Raw genomic sequence first — 22039 nt, forward strand, 5'->3', positions numbered from 1 at the left:
ACAACACTAAAGTAAGTAGCTGTAGCTGGAATCATAGTTAGGATTGTCGTTACATCAGGCACAATTGGAAATTGTGGTGCCACAACTTTATTGATGGCACGTAAATCAATTATAAAACGGAATGGAATTACATTATCGCCTTTCTTGTACATGGGTAAAATCGGACTATTACACAAACTTCCTGAAATTTCTTCAATCAGACCACGATGCACAAAATCGGAAACAATACATTTCAAAGCTCACTCGCCCTCAACCGAAATACTGGGGAATGCGTGGCAGCTCAATTCCCTGTTTCAAAACTATCTTACCAGGCTCAATCTGTAAAACACCGACATCATTGTCGTCAACAGCCCACAAGCTCTCTGGTACATCAATGAATTCTGGAGGCAAAGGTCTAGTCAAAAATTGCGATGCAGAAAATTGCTGTGGTGAAATCGTCAAGCGCACTCCATCAGAAGAACAATAAATCACTGCATTTAATTCTTTTAACAAATTCAACCCCAGCAAGTTCTCTCCGCAATCCGAAGTCAACAGAAATGGACACTGGTCCGTAAACACTGTACCGGCACAGAAACTGGACAAACAACTAGTGTACTAGAAACCCCTACAGAAACATTGGTTTGCCCTGACAGTGGAATGTTTGGAACCCGTGAATGATCAATGGAACACTTCTGTGCTCCAGTGTCTATCAAAAACTGATGTTTTCTATTTCCCACCATCATTTCAACGTAGGGACCTTTCTGATTGATGGGAATAGGTGTAGGTTCCAAACCCTGCTTTGGGCAATCCTAACGAAACAGAATATCATCAAAAGGAAGCTCTTCAGATAAATATGCAGCGGAAGGATGATCAAATATGTTCCTGGTGTCCACACTCAGAGTCTGATTGTCCTGCGAAAAATGTTGCTGAGGGTCCTGTGTAAACTGACCTCTACCAGGGCCCCCTATGCCCGTGTGACCTCTGGATCGCCTACCCATATTACCAAATGTATTATTCGACCTTTGTTGAAGGACGGGGCATTGTGCTCGCCAATGACCCTCTTGACGACAATAAGCACACTGGTTAATATTCACAGCACCCAAGGGCACATTCCCCTGCGGGACATACTGACCTCTAATCTGAGAACTACCCCCTCTGGGGCCCTAACAATTTGCTGCAATAGCACTTTAGTTTTTAAATCGCCTTTCCGTTTTTCAATCCTATCTTTTTCATTATTGACATGGTTCTCATAGTACTGAGCCATGTGCAGTAGTTCTGATTGTGATTTAGCCTGCCAAGCACTCTCAGAAGACATCATTTGTCACTGGATGTCAGGCAGCAATCCACGTACAAATTTGTCCACAAATAATCTTTTCCCAGACTCTGTGCCCAAGTCTTGTCCACTGAAATCCAAGAATACATGTTCGAACTGATTAAAGAACTCGGTAGCACCTTCAGACTTTCCTTGGACACAGGCCGTAAGCTTGTCCCAAATAATTCTCTTTTCGGGAATTATGGTTTTTTAATTTACCAATGATTCTATCAGGCAGAGTTAATATCACCTGTTGCGGTCTTTCACCAGCTGGCCTTTCCCCATCGAGTCTGGTTATATTCGCCCATGTATCTCCCAACCCGGGTACATCGTCAATAGTTCTAACTTGTTTCCATAAATCTACAGGCAGGAGTACATGAAACAACAAATCAATGTCACCTAAGGTGAACACTGAGAACTGCAAAATGGATTCTATCTCTTTATAGAACCCTGTCGGATTTTTCCTAATATCGGGAATAGATTGCCTAATAGTATTCACTTCCTGTCTTGAGAACGGGACTTGAACAAACTGTGATACATAATGTGTAGGAATGTTCGCAGCGACTATATTATTTACAGCATCGGCTGCAACCTCAACCTTCGGGACAAATGTCGGAGAAACCGCTCTCATAGGCAACTGAGAAATAGGTGACTCCGAACGCTTACTAAGCAACAGAGCCAAGTCGAGCGCTAAAGCAGTCCAAGAAGTGTCAAGTGAAAAAGCTCTCTTATAAATGCTCAATAACTCTGTGGGACAACTAATCTTCCTTTTTACACATTCATCCTGCAGGAATTCTACCATTACCTGTATCACTTTCCTCTGCATTTTTAACGTATATTGACAATATGAGTCATATACCTCAACTGGAGTTATCGACATGACTGAAATCCATCTAATAGCATCTTTCTTACAAATTTGCATTCCCATCCAATATCGGTTTACGACACGGAAGGAACCGTTACTGTACATACATATTTTCCTCTTCATCATCCTCATTCTGTAACTTTTCTAACTCCTTTCGACATGCTCATTTACCTTCTCCACAGTGTCTCTAGAAAGCGCTAGAGTGTTTAGATCTCTTAACCCTTGCGGAACATCTGCATTATTTAATCTTCCCCACATTATACATAACTGAATCCCTAAACCTTCAATAAAAACATTTTTCTCAGGAAAATTATCCGTATTACAAAGTGTGGCAAAAACGCTAACTTGATCATCCTTCTCCATACAATGCTTAGCCCATGCAATTAATTCACGTTTCTTCTCCGGCGGTACAGTATTGCGAGTGACAACTTTTGTTCCTGTACCTCGATCGATTACAAGCGGCTCAGGACCACTTGGAAGAGAGGGAGCAGGCAAATTCGATGGAGGTACTATAACTGGTGCGATAAAAAGAGGCGGAGGAGCAGGTGGAGGGACAAAAAATGGAGGAATAGGAACAACAGGTTGAGCAGGAAGAGCAGGAATAACAGCAGGAAGAGGTACAGCAGTGGGAAGAGTAACATACAGAGGTGGCGCAGAGGCAACAGGCCTTTGTTCATTTAATATTTTGTCAATAAACTCATCAGAAATATGAAGTCTTTCTGAATTTCAAGTGAGAAAGCCCTATCCATATTTTTAGTCGCCTCAGACTGTTTGTTTTGGTCATATAACAAAGCTTTTTCAGCGTTTGTTTTATGATGACGTGCATGTTTCTCTCTACCTTTAAGTTGTTGCGACGCTTCTTTTTTCCAATTCTGCAAAACATCAAATGCTGCAGGTCTAGCCTTTTTCTTTAACAAGACTGACTCCAAATATTCAATACGAGGGATCTCAAAACTACCATTGATTGGCCGCTGAGGTTCGGAGGCATGTCTGGTTTGTCTGTGCCAAATATCATTAAATACTATACTTCCAATGCCATACTTACAGTACATAGTACATGCCGGCGACCCCTCCAGTGGTGCGGGACGGCTAAATTCCAAAGATTGTCTATCACTGTGGAATAATGCCCTAAAGCAGGTAGACAATTTCCCAGGCATATCTCAAATTCTTGGTGTTAACTGGTCAATAATTGTGTCTGCAGATACAATGCGCCAAAATTCTAATTGTCAGGGTTAACTTAAGAATCGGGTCACGACTCACCTGACCAAACCTAAGGAGGACCGAGCGGTACTTCTAAGAATCTTACCTAACTAATCTTACCTTGTGTATGGTGATTTTGGCAAATCTGCCCGCCTCGATAAGTGGACCCTCTTCAAGATGCCGTCTCGGACCACACTCTTATCGTCCAAGGATCGGGTTGTGCAGCGTTGCTGAGGTGTCGCATCTCGTTCAGGGGGCCCCTTATGTCACACCATCCGATCCCGGTCCGATAGCGTGTGTCAACCTTCAACAAACCGGCATCAATCTTGAGGGTCCCTATTCGGGCGCCAACTGTGAAAACAGAAATAAAATATCGAGGCTGAGTACCCCAAAAGGAAATACACCAAACACGGGTTACAAAGGAACATACAAAGTACTTTATTTTATACTGAAACCAGTTACAAAAACAGAGAAAAATAAGATAGCTACCGGCCCTCAGTACAACACAATGAACTCCAGCGTGGTTCAGTGTGTTCAGTGAGAGACGCTGTACATCAGAATGCATTCGCTTTTTATACATTTAGTGGGCACGATGTCCAGCCCCACTTCGGGTTAATATTCCTTTTAATACATCACCGATCTAGGGTACGTGCCAAGTCCCAAATAACCGCATATAACTGGTTTGCCTTTAATACATGTATCAACAAGCGTATGCAATAACTGTGTATTCTAAAGTTTTCCATGCAGGCCTTCTTAAACATTAATACAATGTAGTTAAACAGATGTTCTTCGTTCAGTATTTGAATACATTGTCTCAACATATGCTCGTGGATTAGTTTCATTGCACAAGTAATCCTTCTATACATAGGTCAATGAAGGACAAGGTCTCAGTTCACGACCTCAACAAGTGGCCTGCAGGCAAATTACACATTAGCTATGTACAGAGGTCAAGACGGCCATGTTGTATTCTGCAATGACATCGTCCACCATTTTTAGCTCACAGAGTGATTTTTACACAACGAATCCTAAAATGGCGGTTTGATCTAAAATGGCGGCTTACATGGATTTAAGGTCAGGACCTTGCAACACAGATTTCTTTCGTAAGCGACTTTCGAGCAGCTTGGCGTAGGTCAATATTAATATATTTATTACAATAGGAGGCACGATATACTTTCTATTTCGACAGTCTTTAGGCCCCTTTTGAAATCAGCAATGCACCTAACTAAGAGGCAGTCCAAGCCCCACGATGAGAGGAGCCTTGTGCTCAATAGTACATGCAATGCAAGTGCACGTGGTTGTTCCAATGGGCAAAACAGGGTCTCTTCAGGGGTCTCCAGCTGCTCAGTAAGGTGGATGAGGCGATGAAGACTAAGTTCCCACTATTCAGGGAGGACCTCCACTTGAAGGCAGAAGCTTTTCCAGAGTGCTGGATGGAGTCGCTAGTTCGCACTGGCAGTGGAAAGGAGAGGGATTCTTGTGAAATAATGGATGGAGGTGCTAGGGGCCACCGGTTAAGGTTAGGGTTACTCACCGGCCCCAGGTGCACTCCAGACCAAACTTCGCTAGTTGAGTCCACTTAGGTTGCGGGTTCTACTGCGGCAATATGACGGCTCTGCGGCATTCAGTTCCTGAGATACAGCGATGATTCCCAAACGGGACAGTGGCGATTTCTCTGCTCCGGGTGGATGAATCGCCATAGTTTCACTGCAGCAGGCTTCAGGGACAAGAGAGTCACAAATGCAGCGCACCTGCAAAGGTCGCTGCTGCAGCAGGGCAACATGGTAACTGCGTATGCTCCGATCCTGGCGCACTCATCGCACTTCAGAGGGTGCCGGGGACACAGGGCTAGCAGTATACCAAGTTTCAAGGGCCTCCTCGAATCGACATCAGAGACAGAGCAAAGGTTGTGCGTAAAATGGTTAGCCCACTGGTTGGCCCAGGGACACTTCTGAGATAGCTTACTTGCAGGGTTTGTTGAAGGTGACACGAGTAGTTGGTCCCACTATTTTAATGGGTCGAAGCGTCTTCACAGACCTTCTAGGATAACCAGATGCAGAGGAGTCCCACAGGACGACAGCCGACTCCCGGTCCCAAACATTCCACCGGTTCACCAGCGGTTCCTCGACTCGGCTTCTTAGTTTCAGGATACTTGGATCCTATCCTTTGTTCAGTGAGAACTCCAGAGATCGACATGGTATGGGCATTTTTAGCCTCCTCTCATCCAAGGTTCCCTTTGCGCCAAATCAAAGAGGACCCAATGGGAGATCTGCTCACAAACACACACTCCATACGTGGACCAATCACAGACCACGGTGGTCCCAGTCATTAATGGCACGCCAGACTCTCTGGCACCAAGGATGTGTATTGGGGACAGACACCCCAGCCCACATCCTGGAGGCACACACACAAGGCATGCAGAAGCCCACAAAAGCTTGGCGTTTTGCGGGAAACTGCATGTCCAAATAAGGACTGACCCCGGTCGGCTTGACCTGGGGAAGGCAAAGGGGCAAGATGGCCAAAGGACAGGACAAAGAACCTTGTGGGATGGCCATTTTTGAGCCAGCCCATCTATCTGTGCCAAACGTAGTTAACGCAGTTAACATGGCATAAACGGGTTAAAATTACATGCAAAGATAAGCTGCGACCAGCCCTGTCCATGACACATCTGCACATCTCCAAAAAAGTCCTACGAGAGTATCTAGGGTCATTGTAATAGACTATGGGACCCAAGTACACTGTGCTGTGAGGTACATTGTGTACTTGTTACATGTTGCACAAACGTTGCAACATTGGAAAAGGACTAAGGGAAACCAAGTCTTCCAGTACTGACTGTCTTAAGAGCATATCAGTTTCCCCATAAAAAGTGAAGGAAAGCCCAGAGGAGTGCAGCTGAAGGCTGTGCATCTCTGGCAAAGTCAGTGTATGGTATCTAAATAGCAGCAAAAGGTTTGGGGGTGTACAACTGGAGTTAAAATTACACATAAAATGAAATATTTCCTAACAGGGGCCCAACTTGTGCACCTCGGACACTCCCTTGTCTGCTCATCAACACAGGAGAACAATCACTTTCAATTAAAAGGAAATGTTCAGCCTCTCCACACGGCTCCCTTCTCTAACTTCAGTCTGCTCCAAGGAGCCCCAGATCCCATGCCATGCTTTGTGAGACCATCTCTTTCTGCTTTCCCCAGCATCTCAGCATTCTGCAAATGGCAGACCGACTCACAGCAGTTCCCTCTAATGGCTTGCCTCCTCTCAAAAATGGCTATGTCTCTCATGAATACTTCGAGGGCAGTGCTTTAAGTGAGGAGAAATGGGCAAGCTTGCTGAATGAGTCTATCGTTAACATGATGGCAGAAAACCCCTGTGAAGGAGGAAGGTCGACTATGAAATCTGTTGAGATTTGTTTTCATGGCCCGGTGGAGGTGGTTCCTGATGCAAAAGACCCAGTGGTTTAGAAGTGGGACATTTATTCTGGGCACATTTGGGACATGTGGAGATGTATTCTTTGGTATCCTTGTTCATGGTCGGCCACCAAAAATCATGAGACATCAATTCCAGGGTGGCGGCATGGCAATTTATGGCCTGTCATCGGGAGGTCGTGACACCACGATAGTGCCTGGGATTGCAGCTCCCTGGAAGTCATACCTTCTGAAGAGTAGACCATTCTTGAGCTTCAAAGAATGATTGGTATTGGGTGCATGACTACTCAGGGCTTGTTTGACTTGTTGTAGAAACGTATTCACCATCCCGATAAACCTATTTCCTGCAAGGATCTTCTCTTGTCCCGTGTACTGCCCTGAGTGTTCACCTAGGCTGCGGGATAAAGCGTCCACCAGGATGTTCTCTCGACTGGGTATGTATGTGATATTGAAATCAAACTGTGAGAAATAATAGGCGCACCTGGCATGTCGAGAATTGCCGCATTCCATTTGTTGCAGGATGCGGAGGTTGCAGTGGTCCATGCGTACCTGGAAGGGATAGGATGCTCCCTGGAGAAGGTGTCGCCATTCTTCACATGCTTGCCTTATAGCGAGGAGTTCTTTTTCAAGAACAGAATAGTTTCTCTCACTAGGGTTGAAGGTCCAGGAGTAGTAGGTGATGGGATGTTCCAATCTTCCTCCGCCTTTAGTAATAAAGCTGCTCCTTAAGCATCTCCCGAGGCATCCGTTTCCACCACAAACGGAATGGACTGGTCAGGCTGTCTTAGGATGATACGAAGGCCTTCTTGAGGTCTTGGAAAGTGCCTTCCACTGCACCTTCCCATTCAAACCTCACTCCCTTCTTGAGTAGTGTTGTTATGGGTAACACAGTCTTGGAAACGTTTGAAATAAACTTTTGATAAAAGTGTGCTAATCCCAGCAACCGTTGCACTTCCTTGACGGATCGTGGAGCCGGCCATTGTAAAATTGACTTGATCTTGTTTGGATCCCTTTGGACCCCTGCAGCAGAGAGAATGAATCCCAAATAAGGGACAGTGGAAGCCTGCAATGTGCATTTCACTGGTTTGGCCAGCAATTGATTCTGGCGTAAGCGATGAAGGACTTCAGAGACATTTCGATGATGTTCGGAGAGACTGGATAAAAAGACCACAATATTGTCCAGGTAGACCACTTCTGATGAAAAAGGAGATCCGCAAATATCTTTTCCATGAACCGCTGGAATTGGGCTGGGGCATTCACGAGATCAAACGGCTTGACCTGATACTCGAAGTGGCCTCAAGTTGTCCGAAAGGCCATTTTCCACTCATCCCCTGCTGGGATTCTTAGAAGGTGGTAAGCTTCTTGCAAGTCCAGCGTTGTGAATATACTAGCCCATTGTACCGCGTCAAGGATGTCCTTTATGAGTGTCATTGGGTACCTATCCCAGATGGTAAGACCGTCTAGTCCGCGGTAATCTATTCAAGGGCGGAGTTCTGTGGTTCCTTTCTTGGGAATGAAAAAGAGTGACGCACCAGCGGAAGAGGTGGATTCATGAATCAGACCATTCTGAAGGTTACTATAAAGGTACTCGTTGAGTGCTCTTTTTTCAGGTAATGATGGAAACATCCTCTCAAAAGGAACAGTGGCCTCAGGTTGAAGCTCTATTGTGCAATCTTCCTTGCAATGTGGCATCAGCTTCCTGGGCAGCACATCATCACAAATGTCCTGATATCTGTGGCACTGAGGGGGAACAAAGTTTACCACAAAGTCGGGAGAGAGACGGCAACACTGACTTTGGGTTTTTCATCACCCAGGTTCAGGCACTGATCAAAACAATACTTGGACTGGAAACGGAAGGTGTTAGACACCGAGTCGATCCCAGGGTTATGCTGTCTAAGCCAAGGTATGCCCAGGATAATGGGGAAGTGGGCGGCTTGTATGAGATAGAACGTGATGTGTTCAAGATGAGACAGCATGGCTACATGTAATCCCAGGATCTCTTGTATGATGGGTCTGGATTTCAAAGGCGTGCCATCCACACCTTCTACTTGTCCTGTTGAGGAATATGATGTTCTTTAGCCCAGGCATCGTCCATGAAATTCCCAGCTGCACCACAGTCGAGCATAGCCAGGGCTTCAATAGTTTGGCCTCTATCCAGGTTTATACAAATATGAAACACCATCAGCCAATTGTCAACAACTGAGTCTTGAAGATGGGTGGAGTTGTAGGGACTGTTCAGTCTTTCCCCTTCCGTGTCCCTGCTCAAGGTCGAGGTCTGTCATTTCCCCGATACCTAGGGGAAATCAAGACACAGTTTCTCAGAAGGTATTTGTCCGAACCGCAATACATACAAAAACCTTGGTCTTTCTGCCTTTTGCGTTCAGCTGCAGTGGGAGGACCTCAGGTGGCTCCTATCTGCATAGGTTCTTCAGCGGGTGGTTTTTCAGGCACGACTGGTATGTTGCAAGGCATGGATAGACCAATTCTGGTCCATCTTCTTTCCTTCCTTTGATCCATCAAGCGGAACTGTATCTGTAATGACAGAGTTACCAACTCCTGGAATGTCGCAGGGCGTGCTACTCGGGAAAGTTCATCTTTGATTTCGTTTTGAAGACCCTGCCGAAACAGGGTTTGCTGTGTTGTATCCGGCTTCTGCAGCCACCTTCTGAGAAGCGGATACATATGTCTGGATGTCGGAAGCACCTTGATGGATGTCAAGCAGGCTCTCGTAAGAAGAGAACTGGAACTCAGGCCTCTCAAAACAGGTCCTGAATAGTTGCACAAACAAGGCATAGTCATTTAATGTGTTGGTTACAAGGGGGCTTGCCCAGGCCAGGGAGTTCCCTACTAAATTGTATATAAGGAATCTAACTCTGGCTCTCTCAAGCTCATAGGCCGTGGGCGAAAAGTAAAATACACCAAGCAGGCGTCAAGAACTCCTTTAATTTCCTCGGGCTAGCATCATATTTGACACAAGGTAGGGATAATGGTGGAAGATCGCCTCTCTGATCATCCCTGAATTTGCCTGCTGACGTAATGCCACATTTTCAGCCCTTACATTTTGTACCTCAACAGTGAGGCCCTGAAGGGCGGCGACCAATTCTTGGTATTGTTCCAAGCTCACCATGGTAGTGTCTAGGTGTTGCAAACTCTCAGAATCTAGGGAGGATTCTTGGGTGTCTATTCAGACCTCCTCCTCTGTCTCCTCACCTGTGTCTTCTGTGGACATGTCTGGGAACTTGTTCATCTTGCCTCTTTGGAGTGTTGCCTTCTTAGCCTTCTTCTGGAAGAGATAAGGGCAAGCTCCCCTGGAGGCCACTTTGCCTATAAAGCAACCTGCCCGGTAGTGGGGGCTCTGGGGAGCCCACCCCAATCCAGGGAAAAGCCTAAAGGCAGACAAACCCTGGTGTCAGTGGTTAGATATAGACAAGTCGGAATGGTGGTCTGTAGTTCAAGTAGAGGTTCAGAAAAGGATCCAGCGAAGTCCAGCAGAGAATCTAATGAGGTAAGTACTCCGGCTTTGTCCAGCACCAGCTATTATAGATGGAATGTGGTTGAACGGACTCCAAGACCTAAGATGCACCAAGTGGGAACCCACAAAGCCAGGTAAGAGAAAGGCAGGTATCATAAAAGGAATGAGAGAAGTCAGAGACTGTGTGTGAAGCCAAGCCTAAGCGGGAAGAAGTAGGCGATCCCCAATTGCAGCTGGCATTGCAAGGAGTGTTAGCCGAGCAAGTATAGTGACGAGGCACTTGAAGGAAGCAAGGACTAAGCAGTACAGCAGGTACAGCAATGAGACGCTGAGAGGTAGAGAATGACAAAGGCTGCCCAAGGCCACGCAGCAGGAAAGGAGAGAGAGATAGTGCGAACCGCAGAGGGAAGCGTAAAACAAACAAAAACAAGCGAAACAACACGTGCAGGGTATAGCGAAACTATGGAGCGTCTAACCAAGCAGTATAGCAAGGGTTGCAACACACCAGCGCGATGCACTGGGTTCGGTAAATACATGACGGTGGCCATGTTGGTGGAAGACTGGACCGCTCAACACATTTCAGAAAGACGTGCTGGGACATCAGTGGAGTCTCCAGCGGTTCCAGACCTTCTACAGCTGGTTCGTGACACACGAGTACCGTCTTCACAAACACATATATTGCCCTTGTATGGTAGACAACAAAATTGTTTATATCAATGTGTTTATACTTGCAATCTGGTAATATTTGGGTTTTTTATATCACACTTCATGCCGAAATACAGTGTCTAAGCATGAAGCGGGACCAGGTTTGGAACCCATGCTGCTCTGTATTTTCTTGCTTCCAAGACGAACATGTAGCATCTGTGCTACCCTCCCTATTAGCTGCAATCCTGACCATAAAAGACATATTTAAGTATCATTCAGTATTATATGGATAACAAATATTTGGAAGTACATTTAAATCTAACAAATATTATTGGGAATTATATTTAAAGAATGGAATAAAATAATAAAGTGATTGATTACCTTTGCCTATAAGGCCACCATTGGAGATACTATAGTTCTTTGCACATGTTGTGATGTGGAGGTATCAAGGCACAATCACATTTAAGCGCTGTTCATTTCACAGCCCCTTGGTCTGGACAAATAAAATCTTTGATGTCAAGAAATCTATCACTGAATTCTCATAACTGGATATGAATTAACTTCATAATTAATTTGTAGTAGACCACTTTTGAGGTTGAAGGATTAATTGCTGAACAAAGTGCCTGTATGACCAGATCAACTACCTCATCAAATAAAGGGCAGATGAAAGCCTCTGAATCAGTGCCAGATAAATGTGTATTGGTGATTGTTAGGAATGATTTTCTATACTCTGGCCTAGTGGACAGATTTATAGATAGCCAACCTATATTTGACAGGAACAACTCTGGGAAGCTGTAACCAAACCAGTTTAGTTAGCAGTGACAGGCGGTCTAGGCTACGTTCTTCACAGGGTGTGAACTTGAAAAGGGTCCACAATGAGTGTACACAATGGAATCATAGATTACAGATAGACATGATGTATAAAAATATCGTTTTTTATTTATGACCAAAACACACTATAGAAAAATGACTACTAGCAGGCAGACGTATCACACAACACTATCAAACTAAATACATATATACATTCACTTTGGTTTAGGGCATATTACACATCAGAAACTCCTGCAATGGAAAGGTTAGACAAGTATTATGAACGTATGGTCCACAAAGATGATTCCATAATTGTCCAGCCCTAAGTTGCCTGGGGCCTTGTGCCCAATAGTTCAGGTGACAGTTCCACAGAGGTTAGCATGCAGGACAAAATGCAGGTAGGGGCTCTGGGGTCCAGTGAAGGGTTCTTAGGGTTAGGGTTCAAGTTAGACTAATGCCCAAAAGTAGCCCCAACAGTCAGATGTCTTGCGCACGCAATCAATGGCAAAGCCAAAAGTGATAGAAATAAACTTTATTGTAAGCCCATTGACTTAAAATGGGAGTATATGGGTCAATTAGCCACTATGTAATTTAACACCCGTACTCCGATTCTTCCCCACACTTGGCAGAACAAAAGAAGAGTGTCCAACGTTGCTTTTCCCGCTGAAAGTCGCAGTCCTCGATTCCCAGGGGTTGCAATTTCGAGTTGATCTCCGGTTGGTGTCTTTTACTGTTGCAAGGACTCTAGGTCGAAGAATGCAGAAAAGCACGATGTAGTACCCCTCTCAGGACTGGACTCGGGTCAGGTAAGGAATTTTTTGGATAGTGGTCACTGCGCACAGCGATGCAAAAGGACTCAGCAGCCATGATCAGACTTTCCCTTCTATCTTGTGTCCCTTCGATGCAGGGACACCGACATTTCACAGGATGTAGTCTCGTAGGGCCAGCTGATGATTTCCTAAGTTATAGGCAGAACCTTGGTACGGTGATGCCGGCAGCACAGTAGCCCAAAAACGAAGCCGGTCAGCAACAGTATGGTTGCAGGGCACTTCCGGAGGCTTCCTTTAGCAGGACACCAAACAGATGTAGGGAATGGGTAGTCCCTCCACTCCAGGGGTCATAGCTCCTTTGCAGGACTACTAAAGACCAAGAGCAAGACAGGGCTCCTCCAGGACAGCAGCAGAAGTTGGTTGCCAGGACTCCTTCCGACAGGTCTCAGGCTTCTTTGCAGGTCTCACAGCTGGACAGGATACTTGGCTCCTTCAGGTTTCTCCAATATCTCTGAAGAATGGGTGCAGGGGTCCTCTTTTTATCCTAAAATCCAGGTAAGAGCTGATGCTCTCACTAGCCAATAGCAGGACTAGCCCACACACAACCACCCCAGCAGTGGTCCAATCAGGACCACTTGCTGGAACATTCATGCATAGCACCAAGACACACTGAAACCAGTTTGTGGATTGGAGTCAGACAGACCCAGCCCACATCCTGCCAGCAAACACACACACAGCCCTCCAGTAGCCCACCAAAAGCTCAAGCTTTCCCAGGCACTGCAAGTCCTTTAAAGGATTTTCCTGGCGGCCTCTGAGGTCAGGATGAAGGCTAAAGGATAAGATGGCAGGGCAAAACAAAAATGCACCCCATTGTACTGCAGTGTAAATTGCTGTGCACAATGAAAAAATGTTGCCACAAGTGATACAAAAGTAACCAAAAGTAGTAATACAGTAACACGACTTTTGTACAAGTGATACAAAAGTAACCAAAAGTAGTAACACAGTAACACGACTAAGGGAAACAGTGGTTCCCAATACTGTCAGCCTGAAGGACATATCAGTTTCCCCATAACATAAAAGCAAAGGCCAGTGCAGTGAAGCTTAAGCTTCAGTGTACTGCAAAAAGTACAGGTCAGATTAAAAAATAAAAGCAAAATATTTCAGGGTTCCATATAGATGGAAGGAAAGGTGCAGTAAAGAGAAATCTTTCCTAACACTGATGGCATAGCCTGGTTGTATCTACATGTTGGTCATGGAGAAGCGCAGTCTGGGAGAATTCCTTACAGGCTATATCCATAGTCGCGTGCAAATTAGGTTTGTAAAACGTCATGTATTGTACTTCAAATGGAATATCTGGTGGAGTGCATTGAAGTTAATGAACTGCAAACTGCACCCACCTTTTTTTCTTATTCCTAAACTTTCGCTTTGTCACCTTGTGTGTAGTGCGTACTAAGAGGCATAGGTACCATTAGGTACTAAAATGACAGCAGGGAGCGGCTTCATCCATGATAATGCAAGCTATCACATTAATCGTTGACACAGTACATGAGTATAAGCGAGCTTAACAGAAAGGTAAAAGCAAAGTTGTTTGGTTCTGTATTTTAGGCACAGCAAATTCCAACGCTGCAGCGTGCAGAATGTGTGCGTCAATTCATGTGCGTCTTCTATTTTGTACATTATCTAATTATGGCATCTCTGTACAGTTGTCTACACTCGACACTGTATGCCTGGCCTATTTTGCACTTGTTGTGTAGTTGCTTGCCAACAGTCGACCCACTTAAACTTAAATTTTGCTTAAAGTGTTGAAGAAAGAAAGAGACCTGTCTGCTATTAGAAAGTCAGAGCAAACTGTTCCCTGTGCTGCCCTTTATCCAGAGTTTGCATTTGGCTAGCATGCCTACGAAGAAGATACAAAGGGTTTAATGGCCTCATTGCATATGTGTGGCAACGGTAAAAACACATGTTTTTTTTAAAAACAAAATAGCTCCTATTTTTAAAATGCCACCTAATTACACATTGGTATTGTGGTATGATATATGTGTATTTTACCTCATGCAGTACTTTTATTGTTCCTCGGGACATAAACATACTTTACCATGTAAACCTGTAATATTATTGCATCTCATGCCTAAATAATTTGATCCACCATGGAGCGTGTTACCAATGCGGTGTTGGTTCTCTTACTTACTGGTTCAAAATGCAGGAAGATGTACTCCAGTCAAGCAGTTATATCAGGACACATTGATATGTGCTCGAATGTGTTGCCTTGCCAGCTGAGCTAAGCATGGGCGGTACTTAAGTAGCCCCAGCCACAGAAAAATGCCCATGACGCGACACTCTAACCACACGGCAAGTTTGTGAGAAAGAAACAAATGGTTCTCAAATGCTTTGGCTCCCCCCAAATGTTTCCTTCATTCACATCCTAAATACCTGCCATGTCACTAACCCTTCACCCGCCCGTCTGGGCCTCCAGAAGCGTGGTAAAATTATAAATGACAATGGCTTCCCAGCCCAGAAGATGTGAAGCAATAACGTGTGTGGCATGGGAACGCGAAGAGGCAGGAAACATGACTGAAAGGTATTTTATATCCTTCCATTAAGTTAGACAAGGGAAGTAAGGTAATCATGCTTATCAAATGCAGTATATAGGCAGTGAGTTATGTTATACTGTGCGATATAGCTGTTGGTTAGATAATTGGGCTAATCTGCCTGCTAAATAAATATGTGTGTAGCCTAAAGGTCACAACAGGACATCCCAACAGGACAATTCAGCCCTTAATGGCTATAAATCGGGGGGATTTCCGAATTGAAACACTACATTCAGTTATGACCATTACCACTGGAGGCTGCACTTAATTATCTGCTATTGCCCCTAACGCATACAGATACAACATCCAGTATTTTGAAACATCTGCATACACTGTTTTCCATGCTTTTTTGACACAATTTCAACTCTCGTTTTGAAGATGGAACTAGATTGTGTACATTTCTGTAGTGGATAATATTGCTTCTGTAAACAGTTTGTCAGTGCACAAAAGGTTCATTGCAACCCTACCGTGCATTACTTTGGAAAGGTGATGCCACCATTCTCCCCTTTTGTTGTCCCTGTTAAGATGGATTTCTAAAATGAACCCTCTTGGCAGATTTTAGGAGGCCACCCTAGTTATGATGAATTATATGATTTGATAGTTTGTCTATATAGCGCATATACACAATGTGTTTCAAAGCGCTTCAAGGCAAGGGAGGGAACAAGGGAAAATACAATGACATTCTTACAGGCCATGAACAGTAAGGATGTGAAATTAACTATTGTACTCGGCCTGACGACATTTCAGATAGTGCAAGAGCTAAGACATAGTTAAGGAAGAGAGGGGGAGAGTGGGAAGGAAATGGAAACATACAGGTGACTACTGTACTAGGCCTGACAACATTTTAGGCAGAGCCACAGAAAAACAGAATGGGGAGATTCTGGATGTTAGCCAAAACTCAATCAAGGTACTAATGGCTTAGGGCCTCATTACACGGTAGTTGGTAAGGGTTTACCGGTACCGGTAAGGGCACCGGTACTGGTAAACCCTTACCGCCTTACTACGAGTTCCCTTTGCGGGACCCGACCTTAACAGCTGGTTTTACCAGCCATTAAAGTAGGGTGCCGCAAAGGGACCTCAGTGCTAATTACGGTACCGCAATTTGCGGTACCGTAATTACCACCTTCCCCATTCCCATTATGCCCTATGGGGGCAAAAATGGGAATGGGGAAGGGCCTTGGTGAATGGGGAATAACTGCCCCGCTTACCTTGGAGTAGGCCGGTATTTCCACCATCCACCAAGGCGGACACGTTAAAATACCAGCGGCAACCATGGCGCTAATAGCGCCATGGTTACCGCACAACGTGTAATGGGGCCCTTAGTCTCAGAAAAGTGTGAGTGTGCTCAGAGACCCTCAATGAGTCCTATTGGAATAACACTCACTAATTCAGCTTAGGCAGTTAGTTATAAAAACACAGTTATTTATTTAGGCCTTTAGAACACACTGAAAAATGAAAGTGGAAGGTAGTAATATCACACAATACCATATAAAACATTCACCAGTAGGTTCACTTACAATACATCACTGAAAAACGAACCAGGTGAAAACAGGTAAGTATTGCAGATGCAGGCAAAATGATGAGAACCAGTCACAAGTACAATATCCTATATTCTAAAAGTCCAACCTTAAGATGTATGGGGCATAGCTCCCAAAAGTTACAGGTTCCAACGCAAGGTTTTTCACAGGAAGGTGTTCTCTAAATGGATGCACTGAACATGATGTGTTAATTTAGAATGGTTTCAAACTATTTAATAGTTCAGCAAGAATGTAAGATAAGCCAGGTAACTCTACTGCCTCTTCCCTTCCAGACCCAAGGCTATCCCATGGACAGGATAATTGACCGACGTAATTGACCCACGTTCCACAAGCAAAGGTAAGTAAGAGGAAGATTGGAAACAAATTACTTTGTACCCAGTGTTATCATATGAAGCGTGGGCGGGGGCAGGCACAGCTATGGTTGATTACCCCCCTGACTTTGATTTCCCCAGGGGTGATGATGGATCATCTGGGTCTCACTGGGAAAGCAGTCTTCCGTCCTTTGTTCGGGTTGTAGTTTCGAGGATTCCTCTGTGCAGGTGCAACTGCATGATGCAAGCCCAGTCGATGAAGAAATGCAGTCTTTCACACTGCAGACCTTTTCAGGATACTTCAAAGGATGGAGGAAGGTGAGTTCCAGCATCGTTCACTGCTTGCAGGTGGTGACAGGGGTCCTTCCAGACAAAGAAGAAGCTCCAGGACAGGCTACCTTAACGATATGAAGCTGAGAATTTGGGAGAAGGTGACTTATGGCACAAGCTGGTGACCACCGAGGTTCTGGGTTTGAATGTGGAACAGCGACAACTCTGGAGAGGTAGGCCACATGGAGCTGGTCAGTTTACCGTGCAGCGCAAGGAAACTTCCAAAGGCTCTTGAGGCATGCAACCTCAAGAAGACACCAAGACTAGTTGATCCCACTTGTACAAGGGCTAACGCACCAGAGAGTGTCTCCGGAGCTCAGGCAGAGGAGCAGGGCTTCACCAGGCCAATCACTGGAGAGGATGCTGGTCACTTGAAGAAGCCATCCTCAGGTTGTTAACGGACTGCTTTTCTTTGAAGAATTGTTGGCTTCAATGTAGTCCAAGCCCACTAATGGAAAGAATATGCACCATTCAAACAGCCAGTGGTTGTTCAGTCAGGGACAAGTACTGTTTCACATCTTTCCAAGAAGCAGAATTTCTCTGGACTGAAACTAGATAGTCCCAGCCCCCTTGATCGGACACACACACACACACACAGACACACAGACACACACACAGACACACACACACACACACACACACACACGCTCACAAGTACATGAAAGCAGAAGCTTTCCCGGGCAGGTGTATGACCTTATAAGGGATTTCTTGACCTGGGAAGGCTTGAAGAATGCCAAATTAAATTATGGCCCAAGGTCAAGCTAAAATCTTGTGGCACAGACATTTGAGGTCACTAGCCACATTTAGGAGCCAAATGATGTTAGCGCGAATGTGCACAATAGAAATAAAGCAAAAACAGTACAAATATAACTGCTGCCACCAGCTTGTCTTTAGGCATATATAAACGTAACCAAGCATCCCAGGTGTAAAACGTTAAGGCGATACCAATGTATTCCCATTGCTCTGCAAGGTACTGTGTGCAATGTAAAAATACAAGAATTCAAAAAGGGAAACAATGTTTTCCAGTACTGACAGTCTGAAGGAATAGTCAGTTTCAGCATACAAAATAAGCAAATGGCAAGATAAGTAAAGTTGAAGAATTCAATTCCCTTCAAAATGTCAGGTCAGGGTAAAAAGCAAAGCAAACCGTATGCGATTCCGTAAAGTCTGAATGACTAGTCAGTTTCCCATTAACAAATGAGCAAAAGGAAAGGGACCTAAAGTCGGGCATGGGTGGCTTATCCAGTGGTGCCCATGATGGCCACATCTTATTGATCTCTGGTGCCCTGGGGTGAAATAGCCCCCAACCCCACAGCATGCTTGCGTACCCAGATGCCGAGCAGTGCCCGGATGTGCCTACCAGAGGTGCAGGAGTGAGAGGGGCTGATCCTGTGGTCCTTGTATGTGTTGATGATCGAGTTCCGGGGCTTCATGGATGTGGAGGCGTGGAAGGCTGGTAGGCCAAGGGAACCTGTTCACACTGTGGAGGAGGATTTGTGCACCCAGAGAGAAGAGCTTTGGGGGCTTCTGTGGTTCATTGCGGGAGTGCGGCAGGGGCTCTGATGGGCATACAGCCCTGTCAGTGGTGAGGCAGGGAGCCGGGAGGTTGACCAGTTGGGGAAATGGTACGGTGCAGGGACCTCCGTGTGGAAGTGGTGGGGGTTGAGTGGATGATCGGTTCCACTGTGGGCTCTGTGTGAGTCTGCACCACCCAACATGAATCTGCTGCAGCCTCTCCTAGAGAAAGGATCCTCTGAAAAGTGGCAGACAACAGTGAGTCCCACGTGGTTGTGGGCAGACCCTTAAAGGCAGACAGGAGGAGACATAGCTGCAGACTGTCTGAGGATGTGCCTGGCTTCTCTATCTGCCTAGAAGAGGCAGCCTGACAGAGTGGCATGTGCTGTCTGGAGCTATGTTGGGCACAGCATGGTGCACTTGTGTAGATACTGGTCCATATACCCCCCACCCCTTGATGATCTGGCATTGAGAAGCGTGATCTATCTAGCATTTAAGGAAAATTGCATATTCCTCCTGCAACAACTGGGATCTGAAAGCTGACTTACCCATGCTGAGCTTGGCAGGTGTTAAGTGTGCTCTGGCCTGTGTGCTGCCACTAATGGGGGGCTCTGGCCAGTGGGGAGAGGGAAGGTGAAAAGAAAGGAACCAGGGAAAAAATGGCTGAGCCCACCTTGAAGGTGCCTGTTTTTTTGCACCTTATAAAAGATAATCTACTTGAGTTTATGACATCTGTCAAGGAGGAAATCTCCCAAACACTCAAGAGGAGAAAGATATAGGTCACCACTAAAGAGACTAGAAAGACCCTTGTGGATCACTCCTGGGACCGAAAGAAACTGATACAAGACTGGGTGATGCAGAGGAAGACATTAACTCCCTGAAAGAGTATAATATACACCTCCAGGATGGGCTAGCTGGGCAAAGCAAGGAATACGTGATCTTTTGCTAACTGTTGAGGATCTTGAGAACAGGTACCAGAGGGAGAACCTGAGAATTAGTGGCTTAGAAGAAAATACAGAGGGCTCAGACCTAAGGGCACATGTCCTCCAATTCTTTGCAGACTCCTTACCAGAGATAGCCAAGGAGAGCATTACCTTGGACCATGTTTATGGGGTAGAGGACTTGAGCAATGGATCAGGAGCTCAAGCAAGTGACATAATAATGAAATGTCATGCATTTACAGACAAGGATAAATATGGATGGCCTCTAAGTCAATGAAAAAGGCATCTATCAGAATCAGAAGTTTCTTATACACCAACACATTGCAGGCTTAGACATCCAAAAGAGACAATCATTTTGACCTATTACAGGGAAGCTATAAAAGGAGCTGGGATTCCTTCCATTTCGCTTGTTGAAGGTACACCCTGGAGGCCACAGGATCTGATGTGGAGCTGTGGGGGATGGGATTTCCCAGCCGTGAGTTGATGTGGCAGGCCTTTCCAACATGATGTTCCTTTATGCTACCCTTGTTGGGTGGCTATGTCTGCCCTAACACACCACTGAATGTTGTACACTTGTCTTGTTAAATGTTGTATTATGTTATTGTTTAGTGTTAAGCACAGGGGATAATGGTTTTCTTGGTTCCTATGGGCAATTATAGAAGGGGCATTTGAAATGGGTGACTGAGGGTGGTGGGGCTGGAGTGTGGGATGTTGACAGGGCCAAGCATAGAGGGTTGGTTTTCATCAGTAACATTGAGCTGAAATCTATGACATACAGTGTGCAGGGCTTAAACTCCCCTAAGAAGCTTTCCATTTTGCTCCAAAAGCTGACGCAGCAGCAGATAGACATAGCCTTTCTTCAAGAGACCCACCTGAGGGCTGTGGGCACCAAAAGGATGTGCAATAGCCTCTTTCCACATCAGTTTTTCTCGACCTGTGGAACAAAGAGACGAGGGGTGGGAATCTTGATAGATGAAGTGTTTAATTCAAGCTAACTGAGAGCAGGGCCAATGGGAAGTGAGATATCTATTAGTACAGGGTCAAATAGGGAGTTAAGGTGACACTAGCATCAATATTTAGTCATAATGCGGGACAGAATTATTTCCTAAGTACTATGTTGGGGGATTTGCTAGGGTTTACAAAGGGCCACATAATTACAAAGGGTGATTTCAATCTTCCTATGGACGCCAACTGCAATGTTTCTAAAGGGTCATATTGGGGGGGCCGCTAGACATTCAGGAAACCTTATTAGGAATCTGAAGGACTCCAACCTGGTGGATACCTAGTGGCATGCCCCCCCCTCTACGAAGGACTACAACTTTTTCTCCTACTTACACTTGGTCCCTTCTAGATTAGATTACTTCTGGGTCGATAAAATGACAGTTCCCAATGTGCGTGAAGTCGAGATGGGGGGACCATAAATATTTTAGATCATGCCCTGATGACTATCAATATCCGACCATGTGACCCTAGACCTAGGCAATGGAAGTGGAACCCAACATTGTTGAGGACCCAATTGTGAGCAAAGATATTGAGAGTGCCATTCAGGAATTCTTTCAGAAAACTCCTAAGGGACAAGTGGGCGAAATGACTCGGTGGGATGCATTCAAGGCATACATAAGGTGGATATTAATCTCCAAGGCCTCCATGCTTAACAAAAGAACACAGAACAAGAATTCAGGGTGTCAGGCTCCAGAAAAGCTGTTCAGGCCTTACAGACTGTCAGACGACAGATTAACACACTGGAGCCATCTAAAGCCAAATTCGCCCTGAAACACACGAAGCAACAGTACTTTGACGAAGTCAATACATCTTGGAGAATTTTGGCCCAGACACTTAACCAAAAGAGCAGGGCAGAACAAATTGTGGAGATTCAATAGGAGGGAGGGAACTTAGTGCATGTGCAAAAGGATATACTGCTGAGGGAGCAGCAGGATCAACTGAATGGGGATATTACAAAGGAGAAAATGCTGAAAGCCATCGATTAGTTAAAGAAATGTAAAGCCTGGGCTTAAACGGCCTCTCAGAAGTCTTTTTGAAGCAATTTGTAAACTGTTTGGTGACGCCGCTTTATAGTCTGTTCAAAGTGATTTTATCAGTGGGAGTGTCAACAGGAAAATTGGGGCCAGGCCAAGATTTTAGTGATACCCAAGGTGGGGAAGGACCCCACTTTGTGCGCCTCTTATCATCCTACTGCATTCTTGAACATATCCATAAAAATATATGCCAATATACTATCGAGCAGACTAGACACGTTGCTACCTTGTTTGTCTGGGGAAGAGCAGGCAGGCTTTGTGAGGAGGAGACAGGGCTCAGAACATTTCAGGATTCTAGGCCTGAGAGA

At 45.2% G+C, this 22039-nt stretch overlaps 1 long non-coding RNA gene across 1 annotated transcript in view; it reads left to right on the forward strand.

The window, feature by feature from the left end:
- The window catches only part of LOC138467096 (uncharacterized), a 73345-nt gene that overhangs the window by 46073 nt on the left and 5233 nt on the right, over positions 1-22039 (forward strand). Inside the window, exon 3 of the long non-coding RNA XR_011268030.1 lies at positions 16871-16935. This is a non-coding gene — a long non-coding RNA (uncharacterized lncRNA). The remainder of the gene's footprint in view (positions 1-16870; positions 16936-22039) is intronic.

The sequence above is a fragment of the Ambystoma mexicanum genome, chromosome 4q, assembly GCF_040938575.1.
Source record: "Ambystoma mexicanum isolate Mex_15411 chromosome 4q, UKY_AmexF1_1, whole genome shotgun sequence".
In the NCBI taxonomy this organism is placed as follows: Eukaryota; Metazoa; Chordata; class Amphibia; order Caudata; family Ambystomatidae; genus Ambystoma; species Ambystoma mexicanum.